This window comes from Plectrocnemia conspersa, unplaced genomic scaffold (assembly GCF_051122295.1).
Source record: "Plectrocnemia conspersa isolate PC_06_02 unplaced genomic scaffold, ASM5112229v1 ptg000010l, whole genome shotgun sequence".
In the NCBI taxonomy this organism is placed as follows: domain Eukaryota; kingdom Metazoa; phylum Arthropoda; class Insecta; order Trichoptera; family Polycentropodidae; genus Plectrocnemia; species Plectrocnemia conspersa.
The window spans coordinates 25,702,924-25,718,061 of record NW_028277174.1 but is presented as its reverse complement, the minus strand read 5'-3'; the positions used below and the strand labels follow the sequence as shown (position 1 = coordinate 25,718,061).

At 26.1% G+C, this 15,138-nt stretch overlaps 1 protein-coding gene across 1 annotated transcript in view; it reads right to left on the bottom strand.

Annotated features, from left to right (window-relative positions):
* Dh44-R2 (Diuretic hormone 44 receptor 2) overlaps positions 1-14,808 on the bottom strand; it is a 100,924-nt gene extending 86,116 nt beyond the window's left edge. The window contains exon 1 of the mRNA XM_088195024.1: positions 14,572-14,808. The gene's annotated coding sequence lies outside the window, so the exon portion shown is untranslated. The remainder of the gene's footprint in view (positions 1-14,571) is intronic.
* Positions 14,809-15,138: the final 330 nt, after the last annotated feature.

Sequence of the window (15,138 nt, the reverse complement as noted above, 5' to 3'; positions counted from 1 at the left end):
TTATATATAATTAAACTGAAAGTGATAAAAAATAGCTCATAAAGATTGTGGTTTAGAATGTATTTATTATTATTATGAAATTTATTTTCATAATGTTTATCGGATTATTTAGATCGTTGTGTTTATATTGGATAGAAAACTGGCGAAAATATACGAGCCTTGGCCTATAATAACTCATCAAAGAAAGCTTTCGTTTCCTCAGAATGAAATATAACGTTAAGCTCTGAAACGTTAAGATTCGAAGGTAAAGTTGTGGCAAAAAATCTTGGGATAAAAAAATATGGTTCTAATTAAAAAACTTTATTAAAAATATAACGTATTATTATAATATTAAAATATATAAAGTAAAATTATATTTATTTTTACAAAAATGTAATATAAAAATGAAACATTAAATGTGATGAAAATATTTATTCAACACTGAATAATAATGTTTTTGCCACAAAGATAAGATAAAGATTTGGTATATATTTATATGTTTAGATTATATTTGTTTTGTGTATAAACAAAGATCTATATAAGCTTAATAAATTAATAATTATAATAATTAATTCGACGATGTAGTTAAATTATATACTAATAATCTATACTATAAAAAATACATGTTTCTGCCTGCTTCTCTCTATAAACAGTAGAGACATGACATTCACACATGTATATAATTCTGGCTGCCACATCTAGGTCAGTAATGCTTTATTTTAACTTTTAATTTTTAGGTTGAAAGTTTAAAGAGTGTCGTGCTAATGACAAATTAAGTGATTTACTGCGATATGTGCCAATGAAACCGCTGAAGAACTAAACAGCGACGTACTGACGATTGCGTGCTACTGCAATACGCAAAGACAAGAGACTAAAAATGTACAATAGTACATAGTCTTAAAGTATTAAAATAAATTTGTTATTACAGAATAGATAAAATTGATTTTAATGAATTAAAAATGAGTTTAAATTGGTTCTGGGCAAAGCTGGATAATAAAGCTTTCTGGTCGATTATTATATGTGAGATAATTATTTTTATTAATAATTTAAAAAAATTATACAGATTTTTACCTATGATAGTAGCCATCCAGATTATTAAGTACAAAGTCGGCTATAAAGAGCTCTTATTTTATTAAATAAATAATTATATTTTAATAGTTTCAACTATGTTTCATATGTATTTATTTAAAGTAGCACTCCAATTGTTACCGGTTTTTATTTTTCGCCTAAATAATAACTTTTACATTATTTTGTATGAAAATAATACAATATTGCAAACAGAAAAATATTTATAAGCATATGTAACATTTATATAAACATTTTATATACAAAAATACTTGAAGTATTAAAGTGGACATTGAGTCGAACTTGAGAGTTATAGAAACCTCCACAAACAATGTCTATGAAAAGCTCTTGATAAAATCAAAAGAGAAACTTTGCCGTACATTAGTGTGTATGTACAGAATCTATATCTTTAAAAAAGTTATTACATAAAAGGAAAAGTTTAGGCAAAGCTGATGGAGTATTTACATATTAATATATACCAAATAATAATTTGAGAATAAATACTTTTATAATATACTTTTGGTCAAAATTATTTGTATGGTGGCGTTATTAAATTAACCGTTATTTTGTGTCATTAAATTGAACACAATCAAGCAGATTTTCTATGTGCAAACGTTGGTTCTAAGATGTGAATCGTATACAATTGTTTCAGGTCTATCTCATAATCAAAATTAAATTATGTTTGAACAAAACCCTACCATTAAAATTTTCCGAGCAAATTCGGTTACAGTGATTCCTGTTACAGGTAACGGTAAACGCGCCACAGAATCAATATTGAATAATAAACGCTTCGGTTAACCACCAATCACCACCTACCTCGTTTGTAATTACAATTCAAGCATATTATATGAGTGGACTCATTCAAAAGAAGACTACAATCTTTTATAATTGTATATTTATAGCATATATGTATTTTTACGTTTTCTTTTAACCGGAAAAATGTATAATTTTAGCTTATATTTAACATATGTTTTTTTACTGTATAAAAAAAAACAGAATGACTATAAAAACATTTTTCTGTTTTTTAACTAAACCAATAAATTTTATCTGTGTAATATATTCAGATTATTGGAAATTTTGATGAATATAATCGCTAAATTTAAAGAAAAATTTATTAGTTATGACAGGAATAAATTTTCCGTTTAACAATTAAAAGTGAATATGGCAATGTTTGCTCTTATAAAACATCTTTTATATTTTATTTTAAATTAATAAAAATTCTGACTCACAAATATATTTATTTTAATACAAGATAAATTAATCATTAGTTTTCATTAATCTATACACTTATAATATTCTCAAATAATTTCAAGCTTTATACAAATACGCTTTTTTGAAATATTTTTCATAAGGTTTATCTTTATCTACTATAATATATTAAAATGAGGTTTTTATCATGTTCAAGTAATAAATTACAAAGATATCTTTGGCATCTCAAAAATTCGAAGACATTACCATAACAGATGATGAAGCTTTCTCTGTCATACTCAGTGGCTAAAAATTGAGGTCTTATTTTTGCTGTTTTTTTATAATAATGGACCTATGTCTACAGCTACAAATCAACGCAAAAAAATCAAGACACTGCCTAAAAGTCATATCTCGATCGCATTTTTGCTTTGTCTTTAATTTCAATAATATAAGGTATTGTAGTGAAATTATTAAGGTATTCTGATGACCTTGATTGTATAAGTATCGATCATGTACAAAAGTATTTCAAATATCGAGATGAGAACACTCGTCAAATATTTATAAATAAATACGTTTCACCTGACCTTTGAGTTTATTTTCTCTGATAGTTTTATTTTATTTTAAAAAAGAAAATGGACCAATATTTCATACGTAAGCTACAAATTGACGTAAAAACCCAGACACTACTCGGTCATATCTCGATCGCAATTTTGCTCTGACTTTTGTTACTAAGTCTAAATACTTACGAGGTTTTATTTATATCTTAGAAGTATAAGTATTTAGACTTAGTAACAAATCGATGCAAAAAATCCAACATTTCTTGGAAGTAATACCTTCATCGCATTTTTAAAACTGCTGATCTTTTGAACTTTATCTTATTTGGAAGGTTTTTTAGTTTGTATGCTCCTAGTTTACAGTTGATGTGCAACTAATTGCAGTACGACGATTATGGTTGGTCGCGACAAATATAAATATATTTTTTTTTACAATTTATGTATAATTTAATAACAATAATCATCGTCGTTGAACGACAACGACACGTGGTACGCATGTCAAGCGTCTCACTGACCCAAATATTCACATTCATTTAGCCCTGAAACGTTAATTAGTATTTTGTATCATATAGTCATATATTCTTACAATGTAATATTAAATACGCTCTAACGAGCACCATAACAATGACTATTCAAGTTTCTTAAACGTATCTTATGCTATCTAGAAGCGATTACGTCTTTGGATCAGTGGTGTATTACCTTGCACGCGAAATGAGCGTCGGTCATGCCATTAAAGTTCTACGCCCCAAAGTGTCACTCAAAGCCCCTAGTTTAACCCCTTATGGTAGACTTTTGAATCGGTAAACGTTTACAAGCGTCAGCATCGAACGGGTCAAGAGACCTCTTGTACTACGAATGGCCGCCGATTTTATAGGGGCTAGTGCTGCAATGGCTAATAACGTGTATTGATCGTAGTTTAAAATTAACTCATTTTTATCACTTTCGTAACTATTATAAAATAGTTTTTTTACATTAAAACAAAAAAATATATTTGCGGTTTAATCGATACATATAAAAAAAATAATAGATAAACATTTTTAAATGCATATTATAAATAGTGCTTCTAATATTTTTAAAGAAGAACTAAGTTTATTATAATATAATAATATAATTAAACTAATTTTTACTGACCAACACATAATACAAAGTGTTATGCAAACTACTAAATTGCCCCACACTCTCGGGGTAATTTAGATGATTCATTGAAGTTAAACTCAACGCTAAACAAAATACCAAGATCCATTGTCTTCGTTTTCCTCTTTAGTTTGTTTGCAACGAGCTTATAAGAATCGATTACGTTTCTAATTTATACAAACATATACTCATCATAGAGTATCGGACCTTTGGCTTGGAAAAAAATATATTATTTAATTAAAATTGAAATTAAATTTAGTCTTAGTAAATATACTCAAGTAGAATAGGTGTTAAATTATTTTTTTAATAATTATACGTCAATATTATATTAGCGAATTATGTTCAAAACTATTTACATTATAATATTTATTTTAATTATATTGTCGTTGGGCGACGACGAACGACGGTACTTAGATCGTTTATTGATCAATAATAGCTTTGTTGACTGCTAAAGACATCTTATATATGTATATATTTATATATTAGAAAACTTTTAAGCAATTTTATTTAATTTACAATTTTATTTCTAATATGTAAAATTTTTTTTCAAAGTTATTTTAATAAAAAGTAATTTACATTTAACTTTAAAGCATATGTTATTACTAGTGTTAATGTTTTAATTTGGTAATTATTGTTTAAGCCAAATCATTATACAAAATTATAATCACAAAACTGTTTAGCTCAAAAATAAAATATTTTTAATAACCCACAAGTTAATTTGAAGTTCTCGATTTACATACATGCTTAATCCAATCAGATGATCCATTATTAATGAAACTATTCAAATATTACAAATTCGCTATTGAAATCCGAATAATGTATTCATTTACAAGATTAGTAACGACGCTTGAATCCCACTAGAGACTAAACCAATAATTCACCGATCAAATCACACGCGTCAAAGACATTCGTATTTTTTTCGCCTATAAATCAAAAATAATAACCTCACCGCATTTTTCCATGACACTCTAACGACACTAACTTCCTGGTCTGAATAGCGACTCAGTTAAATGAATTATAGACACATATTTGTAATAGAGTGTGAATGACACGTTGTCACCAAGCATCGCATGCACCGATACACACGAACAAACAAATAACATGTTGTGGTTAGTAGAGATTTTGCCTTTAATATTCTCGGGTTACAGATTTCGCATTAAAGTAAATGACATACAGAATTAACATTATAGAAAGTGACACGTGGTTAGTCAAACACACGCGCAACGAACAGTTAAATTTTACAAACAAAAAATGCGCTGACATTGACATGTTAGGTAAAAGTATGATATATGTATTCATTTAATAAAAATATTTTTTTGCAACAATGCGTTACACAATCAAAACATCTAACACCAGATTGAAATCAGTGACACGTCTTTTATTAATTTTAGAATAGAAATACAGCTCACAATCAAAAGATGTCACTATGCACGACCTAGCTCGATTTATTTTTAAATATTTATTACTGCATTCAAACGTAAGATTGTGAAAATCTAGGAAAACCTAATCTTTGGCGATCTATTGGATCTATAATTTTATAATAATCACTAATACTAATCTCTCAGACACGAAACAAATTAAAAAACACAAGAATCCATATGGAATTTGAGCCTAGATCGTTTACATAGAGTGCTGGTATTATTTTTATTTTTTAAAATATATACATACATATGTATGTATGTATATAGTAGCGTTCTGATTTACTTATGATCGGGAAATGGGAAGAGATCAACTCATCTATGCTCTCGCGATTCTTATATCAAAGCAAAATTTTTATTTATATCTGTCAAGTTCATTAATCAAATATATTTTCTATTTACATTTGAAGCAATTAACATATAAAAAATACTAGTTCAGCTTTTGCTAAAGCGTTTAACATATTTAAAAAATAGAGTATAAATCAGAAAAGGCGTGCACTCGAGATTGCCCCCAAAACGGAAATTTCTAATCTACTCTAGCGGGCAACTAATCAGTTTCTCTCTGACACTGCGTCTAAAAACTTTATTGAGACTTTTTCAGAAACTTTTTCTACTGAAATTCATACTTGAACATCTACTTCGAAGCTCAAAGCACCCAAACTGATTGCAACCAAGAGATGGCCGACTCAACTTTAAACCATTAAAGATCACAGAAGCTGCCGCTTCTCTCTTTGTATCTACTGATTTACCTCAATATCTGATATAAAACTAACATTTTATAATTATTGCAAAATGAATTAATCATTAACAAATAATTCATAAATAACTAATCTGAAAAACATTATAATTGTAAATAGTATTTTGCTCGTTAAAATATGTTAATTTTATTCAGCAAGGTGGTTAACTACCAACTCGTTCGGAGACGATATTTGTGGGTTGCGTTTTTAAGGGTCAAAATGGTCGGCACATACATCCCTTTTTAACGTTAATTGCTTTCGGCAAAGCTTTTGTTCTATTGAACTTCATTATGTTTGGGAAAGCCATAAGTTGTTATACCCCTGATTTATAGGTTTTGTACAACTGATTTCAGCGTGATGATCACGATAAATCTAAATATAAATAAATAACATTATAATGTATAAATATATTTTTTAACATTAATCATCGTCGTTGAACGACAACGATACGTAGAACAACTTATTGTAGTGTGACGATTATGGTTGGTTGCGACAAATTTAAAGATAAAAAAAAACATGACAATCTATATATTTTTATAACATCAATCATCGTCGTTAAACGACAACGATACATGGTATGCATCGGAATTTATTTATTGCATAATATGCTACTAGTAAATACAAAAAAATCACATGTATTTATCAAATGGAACAAATTTAAGTACCCTATATAATACCATAGCACCATCAAATCTGAAAGATAGTTGTTTTAATTTAATGTAATATAAAAAAATCACCAAAATTAGGCTCTTAATATATTTCCTACGCTGATGAAATTATTATTTTTTTGTTAATATTTCATTTAAAAATTTTAAGAATTATGTATTAGTATATTTTTAGGGCGAGTAGCCGAAAAGCTATTTGATATACAGTTAATTGTACAAATAAAAAATTATACCTATACACAATAAAACAAGTAAAAATCAAGTCTCTCTGATCTCTGATTTCTATTCATCATCTGAGTCAAGTCTTAATCCTTTGTGAAGTATCGCCGTACATGTACGGTGGTAGATCTTTCACTGTTTTGAGGTACCCCAGATATTTATATATTTACATATGTAACTAAAAAATAATAAAAAAAAACTTTATATTGATATAATTTCTATGGAAAATAATAAATTAAAGAGTAGGAATTAAATCAATATTAAAAAAATTATATTCATATTATAAAAATTATTAAGAGAATCTTAATTGATATCAAAAAAATCAAAAATGACGAATAATATATATAAATATTTAACACCGCATCTGGTTTGTAACATAAATATGGTCATTTATAGGTGACTATCCGATAATGACAAAGGATACATTTATACGTAACAATGCTATCTCATGCAGAGCCATGAAAATGTTTTCTATGCGTGAGGATTGAACCTCGAGAATGGGTTTAAAGAGTTTTTGTTTTAATTTAGAATATTTAATGGCTTTCAGTCTTTGTGGATATTGTGATATTATTCTTGGGTGTTCCTACATAAAGATTTCTATTATGTTTTGTTTTGTTAGTCTCTTTCTTGTTTAAACCCACATTTTTTCAAGAAAACATTGAATAGATGTATATATACTACAAGTATTTTATTTTTTTACAATAAAAGTAAGATATTATAAAGCCTTATGATCAAAATATTATATTTTTGAATTGCTAATAATGTCATTAATAAAACAAATATAAATAAATACATGTCATGGACATAATAATTGTTAAAAAAATAACTGTTCATTATACAGGTTTTATTGATGTATCGCATCTTTTAATAAGTATATGATAAAAGGTTAAAAATTTTATTTAAAAAATAATTACAATAATCGTATGTTCTTAAAACTACAACATTATATTAATTTTTAATCTACGAAATTTTTTTAGATTCGGTGGATTGATAAAAATAACTATTAAATTGTTTCGTCAATAATAAATCAGTATAAAATTTATATTAAATTATAATTAAATTAATACATTTTTATCGCATATAATGAGTTTTTAAATGAAAACGTGCGCTTGGCGTTTGGCAATAGAAAAAATATGAAAATTTATTTGTTATTGTATTTAGAGGAAAAACAATTTAAGAAAAAAATATAATGTCAAAGCTCATTTTTTATAATATTATAATTTTTAAAATACAAGATTTTTTATCTCAACTTTATCGTTAATGTAGGAAATATATAAATACAATAGAACCTGAAATTAGTCAGTAACAATAAAAAGGGTATAATATATTTTATTGATGACATTTACTTTAATCATTTTAAATTGAATGGGCATCAAAAACATACATTAATAAAAATGGTGGTAATTAAATGTGGCAATAATTCAACAGGAAAAAATCTAACTAATATATTTTTAGATGTCTGAATAATAATATAAGGATTCCATGTTATGATACCAGTAGTATGTATATACATATTTTATACTTCCTCCGCAAGAATATATTGACATTTTCGCATTACGAAAGGGTGGCATTGATATATTTTTTTGGAATAGCTTATATTTTTTCTATTCCATTATATATCTAAATTTATTACAACGCTGGATTTAGATACACACTTTTTTCCGAGAGCATCTTTCACAAAAAATTGCCCTTTTAATTTTATATAGGCATATCAAAATGCATATTTATGAGTAAGATTCGTTAGGGAGAAAGGTCTTATGGTATAACTGGGTCACAATCGTATTATTCGTAAGACTGCGACTAAAAGAATAGATCAACGCCAGAGATTGAAGTAACGAAAATAGAATTTTCACCCTGAGATAAATTCTTATCAACGGTCAACTTTAGCGAGATAATAGAATTTTTGTCATCTCTCTGGAAAAATATACAAAAATAACACAATATAAAAAGGAAAAATATAATATTTCATATTGGAGTATGTTGAAAGAATTCGCAGCTTTGTATATAGAGCTTATTGTCCTGTTTGTTTATATGTATCGAATCGTTTTTAATTAGCATTCTCCATGGATGGAATCTATACACAATATTTATTTTGCATATAGTATATTTTTTTAAATATTACAGCATTCGCCGGTATGTGGGTGTTTATTTATTAAATTAGAATAAGGAAATGGGCAGATGAGTGAATAAACATCATATGCTTCGTTTTCTAACTGTAACGCGTTTAAACGATAAATTTTCGCCACCTGTATATTTTACGATGTGAATAAATTTTCTTTATATTTTTATTTAATCAATTTATGTTAAGCGGTAAAACATCTGAAAATAAATATTATATTTTAATATATATATACACCTTAGTTGTGTTTTTCCAGACAGTAGACATCAATTAAGCTAATGTTTACTTTGTGTCTGAATATTTTAATAATGTGTTCAGCTTTTATAAAAATCAATTAATGTTATGATACTGCAGAATAACTAAAAAGTTAACGTGATGTGATATGCTTATAATTATTATATTCATTAAAAAAAGCGTCATTAGAAGCTTTAATATATACCAATATTATGCATATACTATTTTCGTTCCATTAAATAATCGATGGAGAGTATATAAAAAAATATCTATATAATTTATTCATAATACACAATTAAATTAAATAAAAAAGCATTCAAACGTAAAAATAATAATGTTGTATTTTATAATTTCAGACAGTATTATTTCATATACTTATTTTATAAATATTTGATTTAATATATTTACAAACATCTTCGTATCTATAAATATAAAAAAACTTATATTATTTTATTTACTTACTACGCGTGAATTTAGGTATTTTTTAAATTGATAATATACTTCTGAGATACATTTTTATTATTACCAAAACATGCATTAGTTTATTAACTTTACATTGTAAAATTTAAATATACAATTAATCATGTTTACTAATTCCGACTTTATGACGCAAGAAAAATAAAAAATATAATTTTTTATGATCCATAGATTAATACTGCTAAATTATAATTGTGAAATATAATATTTAATCTAAATTTATTATATTATTACTTAATTTCTGAAAATTTGATGGTAAACAAACCTTACCGTCATTATGTTGGAGAATAAACAATATTAACAGGCTTTGACCAATTTATAAAATTATAAAAATATACAATATTTAGCTATATCTATTTATATATTTTTTTATATAATTAATTTCAGGATTTTATACACGCACGCTTGAGAAAACATTTAAACATACAATAATGTTTACATGATTGTTTTGTAAAAAAATTATTTTGATTTGTTAAAATATATTTAATTAAATACATTTTTCACTAAAAGATATATAAGAGCTTTTTGTTGATTGTTTAATGATTATGAAGAATTTAAAAATAATTTCTCTGTTAACTGCATAATATAAAAAATATTTTAACTACAATTATTCTTTATTAACATATATAGTATTTCTGATTTTAATTTATTGTTAAAAAATGTATGTTATTTCCTAATAGTTTGATTATGTAGACAAAGTTAGTTAATAACTAAACCCTTTCAGCTGTATCGCCGTACATGTACGGTAATCGATCTTTCACTGTTTTGAGGTACCCCAAATATAATTAAAAAATAAAAATATTTGTAAAATAATATTTTAATTAATTTAATGTATATTATTTCTATAGAAAATAATACAAAAAACTTAAAAGAGTACGAAATAATGGAACATAACAAAAAATATTTCTTAATAATTTTATTTAAAATATCAAGACCCTCTGAATTGAAATTTCATAAATATATAAAAAATATGTAAAATAAATTAACGAAATATAATAATAAAAAAGTGTATTACTTAGGGGTAATTTTCGAGCAATATACTATTCTTTATTGTATTACCCGTTGATTTTACAACGGTTTTTGTAATAAAATTAAAGTAGTAAATATTATTATAAAATATCTCTCAGTTATATAACAAATTAAATTTATGAAAAATATATAAATTTATAAATATTTGTATGGCATATGTTTTACATTCGTAACCGTTCCGTTCGTAAGCATGCCGACACAATGGCGACCTTTGCTACTCTAAATAAAATAACGACGTTCTAGGAATCACTTTAAAGTGGTACCTAAAATATCGATTATAAATGTTTGCATTATTCAAATTATTAAAATTTGAGTAATATTAAAATTAAAATAAAATTTCGATAAGACCTTTTTAATCTTTAGCTTAGCATAAGTTTCTAAAATGTTTTGAGACATATCCTTCTTTACTAAGTAAGGACAGGGTATTTTTAATTTTTGACCATTGGCTCGTCTGGTCTTTATTGCAAGTTCCTTATCAAGCCAACACCATAGCATGTTACAATTTGTTAAGCTAACGTCCTTGGCCGACCGCCCCATTGCATTATATACACGTTCGGACTCTATTAAAGGAATTCTCCGGAAAGAGATCCTTTATCAAGACCCTTAGAGACTGTGGCCTCTATTTCTGAATCCACGGAGAATGGCCTTCCTTAAAGAGACAGTCTGGAAACTATGTCAATATTTATCAGTGCTCCTAGAGGCAGCAGTGATTCCATAAATTCCATAAATGCAGCTCTAGAGCTGCATTTATGGAATTTATGGAATCACTTCAACTTCCGTTCGTAACAAAAAGCAGCCGCTTCCACTTCGAACGTTAGATCAATTCTAGCCAAGCAGTCACATGAAAGCGTTATGACTTAAATTCCATTTTTAATATGACGAAGACTTTCCGAGTGACACATTACGTATGTATTTCAACTGTTATACATTTAAATAATATATTAACCTTTGTAATTTGAACTTGAAAATAAACGCGTATACTAAACATTTACACACTAGTGAAAATATATATAGATACTACATAAATCGTAAACATTATGATCCAATCCCGAATTCTTTTTCTGTGATAAAAAGTTTATTTTTGGAATACAGGCAAATATAAATAGGATATTAGCTTTATTGAAATATAGAAAACAACTTTATAGAAATCGATTTTCTTTCTCAAATCAGAGTCTAAACAAACCGATCTATATTTACCCAAAATATAAATATACTGATGCATATATGATGATACCATCCTATGAGAATTTATGTCAAAGAAATAACGATTGATCTCGAAAAGTCGATTTGGGATTCTGCTCTCAAATGGGTTTATGTACGACGTTAAAACTATAGTTATTTTCAGCTTCGAATCATCTACCGCCTTCCGACTTCAAAAGAGCATTAATAAAATATTATCACATATTTGCATGTAATATAAATTTATACTTTCTCGTTTCGAGATCTTCAAAGAAGAGATAGCCGAGACGTGCCCGCCCAGGCGTATATTTATAATCACAAATTCTACTGATTTCACTTACAGCTTACTCATGAATTATCAATCACAAAATAAAGGGCATCTCCTCAAAATCTGCAACCGTTCCAACATTCCAACTATATAACACTGCACATTCATAACTTAGACATGTGGAAAGAATTGAAAATTCTTATTACTAATCTTACATTTGTAAAACTTTCGATTCAATTCAATATAATACGTGATTTTTAGAAATATAAATTGCTTTGCTTGGATCATTATATGTACATGTCTTATTTATAAACCAGAAGTGACACATATTATATTTAATATATTACTATATATGGGAATGTAGTGGTTTAGCGTAGGAGATTTGATGGCATTCCAGTGAAACATAATTATTTCAAGGTAAGTATTTATACGCATAACAGTCACATTCCTGTGAGTAATAAATTTCGTAAGGGACAGTGTAATAATTCCACGAAGAGGGTGTATATTTTTACTAGAAAAATGGTTCACCTTTAATTATTAAAAATGCTTTCTAGTCGCTAATGTATTTCCCTAAATTATTTATTGCATCATATATCTATGGCACTTTATACAAACATTCAAAAGATCCAACGTCGCCTTTTGTCACCATTTCCTCATATTGTCTCGCATAACTCAGAAAAAATAGGACCCTAAACGGAGTCAACCAAGCGAAAAAATAAGGTTCGGCACAAATTGGTGAAATGCACGATTTTTCGAGAATTTTTCGCTCCGATGTTGCGATAAGCCTAATAAATTTTAGCAAATATTTTAATGTATTTTTACTTTTAAGAATGTGAACTGAAACATAAATAATTAATTGATTCCTACAGCTAGAAATTTAAGGAAGTTAAATAAATATTAATTGAGTTTATCCTACAAGTAGATATAATATTCTGTTTAATTTTATTTAAATTATTAAATCAGGAACTGTTTATATGATTTTCATATTTCTCTTAAAATAAATATCTGCAACCATTTTACGATATCGAATTTTCGAAATAATTTATTAACCTAATAATATACATCAATTTGAATGTATAAAGCAATTTTAGACAATCACGCTAACCTTTGCTTCAAAAATACGGTTATTTTTGTTGCCTTATTACGATCAAATAGAACTAAATTATAGGCAGTAATATGTTTAATATATATTAGGCTTTAAAGTTAAGACTTAACCAAATCAGATAACACACCCAGTTCTTATTAAAAAAATATTATAAAATGATACTGTATATAATTAAAAATAATTTTAAGTTTAAAGGCCTACTATTTTTTTATATAAATTAACATACGTATATGAATTAAGTAAAACGATTTAATTATTCGCAAAATGTCATTTAAAGAAAAAAAATATGATAATGTAACTTTTTTGTAATAAAAACTATATATTCAATTATTAAAAAAATTTATTAACGTAAATTATAGTGCTTCAATTTTAAAAAATACGCTTCAGGGAAATTTTATTTTTATATTAATATATTAAAATTTAATTTATTTTAAATTAGGTGAAATATACTTTATAACGTAAATGTAGGAATAAAGTTAAAACAGAAAAAAAAGTATTTATGTCCTTTTTAATAAATATAAGTTTTTATTTTATTTTAAATATAGTAAAAATATTATGTTAGTACTGAATATTGTATTTATTGAGTTTTTTTAATAAAACAAAATCTGTTATTTTATTATTATTTTATTGCTAACCTTCTAATTATTGATTTTAATATTTTTACAATTATTTAAAAAATAATAAAACATGTATTTCATATTGTAAAAATATTTTTTATGATAATTAGTAAGCTATCATATATTTTTGCCTTTCAAATGATTTTATTATAGTTTTGCCTGTATAGAAAAACTATTGTTCTTGACCTTGACAAATTAAATGCATATATAACCATATAAATCGTATAAATATGATTAATTGGCATTTATCAATATATATCTATAAATTAATTTAAAGTTTTTCCTCTTTTATTAAGAATAGGCAATTAAAAATCAATCTTAACTACCAGTGTTTATTTTTAATTTTCTCGGTATAATTTTTTTTATTTATTACACAAACGAAATTAAAATAATTCCGAATGACAATTAAAAAATATATACAAATATAAAAAAAATTGAAAAAATTCAATAATAATGTTTTTTTTTATCCTCAATCATAGAGAATATATTATCGATACTTTTAATTTATTTAATAAAAATAAAAAATATTTATGAATTATATTTAATATAAAAAAAATAGTTAAATATATAATAGTAAGACTTACTTTAACTACAAAGCGCTGGAGGGTGCAACAGGTGATTTTGACTTTAAAACTTATAAAATAAAATTATAAAAAAATCTATTATTTCACTTATTATTTTTCAGTTTTACATTGTAACTGTTTTTGTAATTAATTATTTTTTTAATGTATTTTTGAATTCGCTTTATAAATTCGCGATCGAATTTCGCTGAGAGGAGCTTTTGGTGGACGTGTTCTCCGCGCGATGTTCCGGCGTGAACTGGTCTCGCTGCATTTCAACCCCCATGGCGAGGTTCATGTGGAAAATCGATGGTTTGCGGGAAACTCCGCGGATGGAGAATAGCTCTAATGGTCCATTATTGCCATCCGCTTTTGTTACAGATGCAACCGAAAGCGATGTGTATAAAACAGCCTGCTTTCTTTTTGGAAACGGTTTTACAGATATGAGCTTTTAGTAAATCTTATCTATAATACAGTATATATAATTATGTTTTTAACATATCTCTCATATTCGCATATTAAATATATTTTTTTTATGATATTAAATGAATTAAATTAGTTAAGTTAATTGACCGCTTATAAACTAGCAGT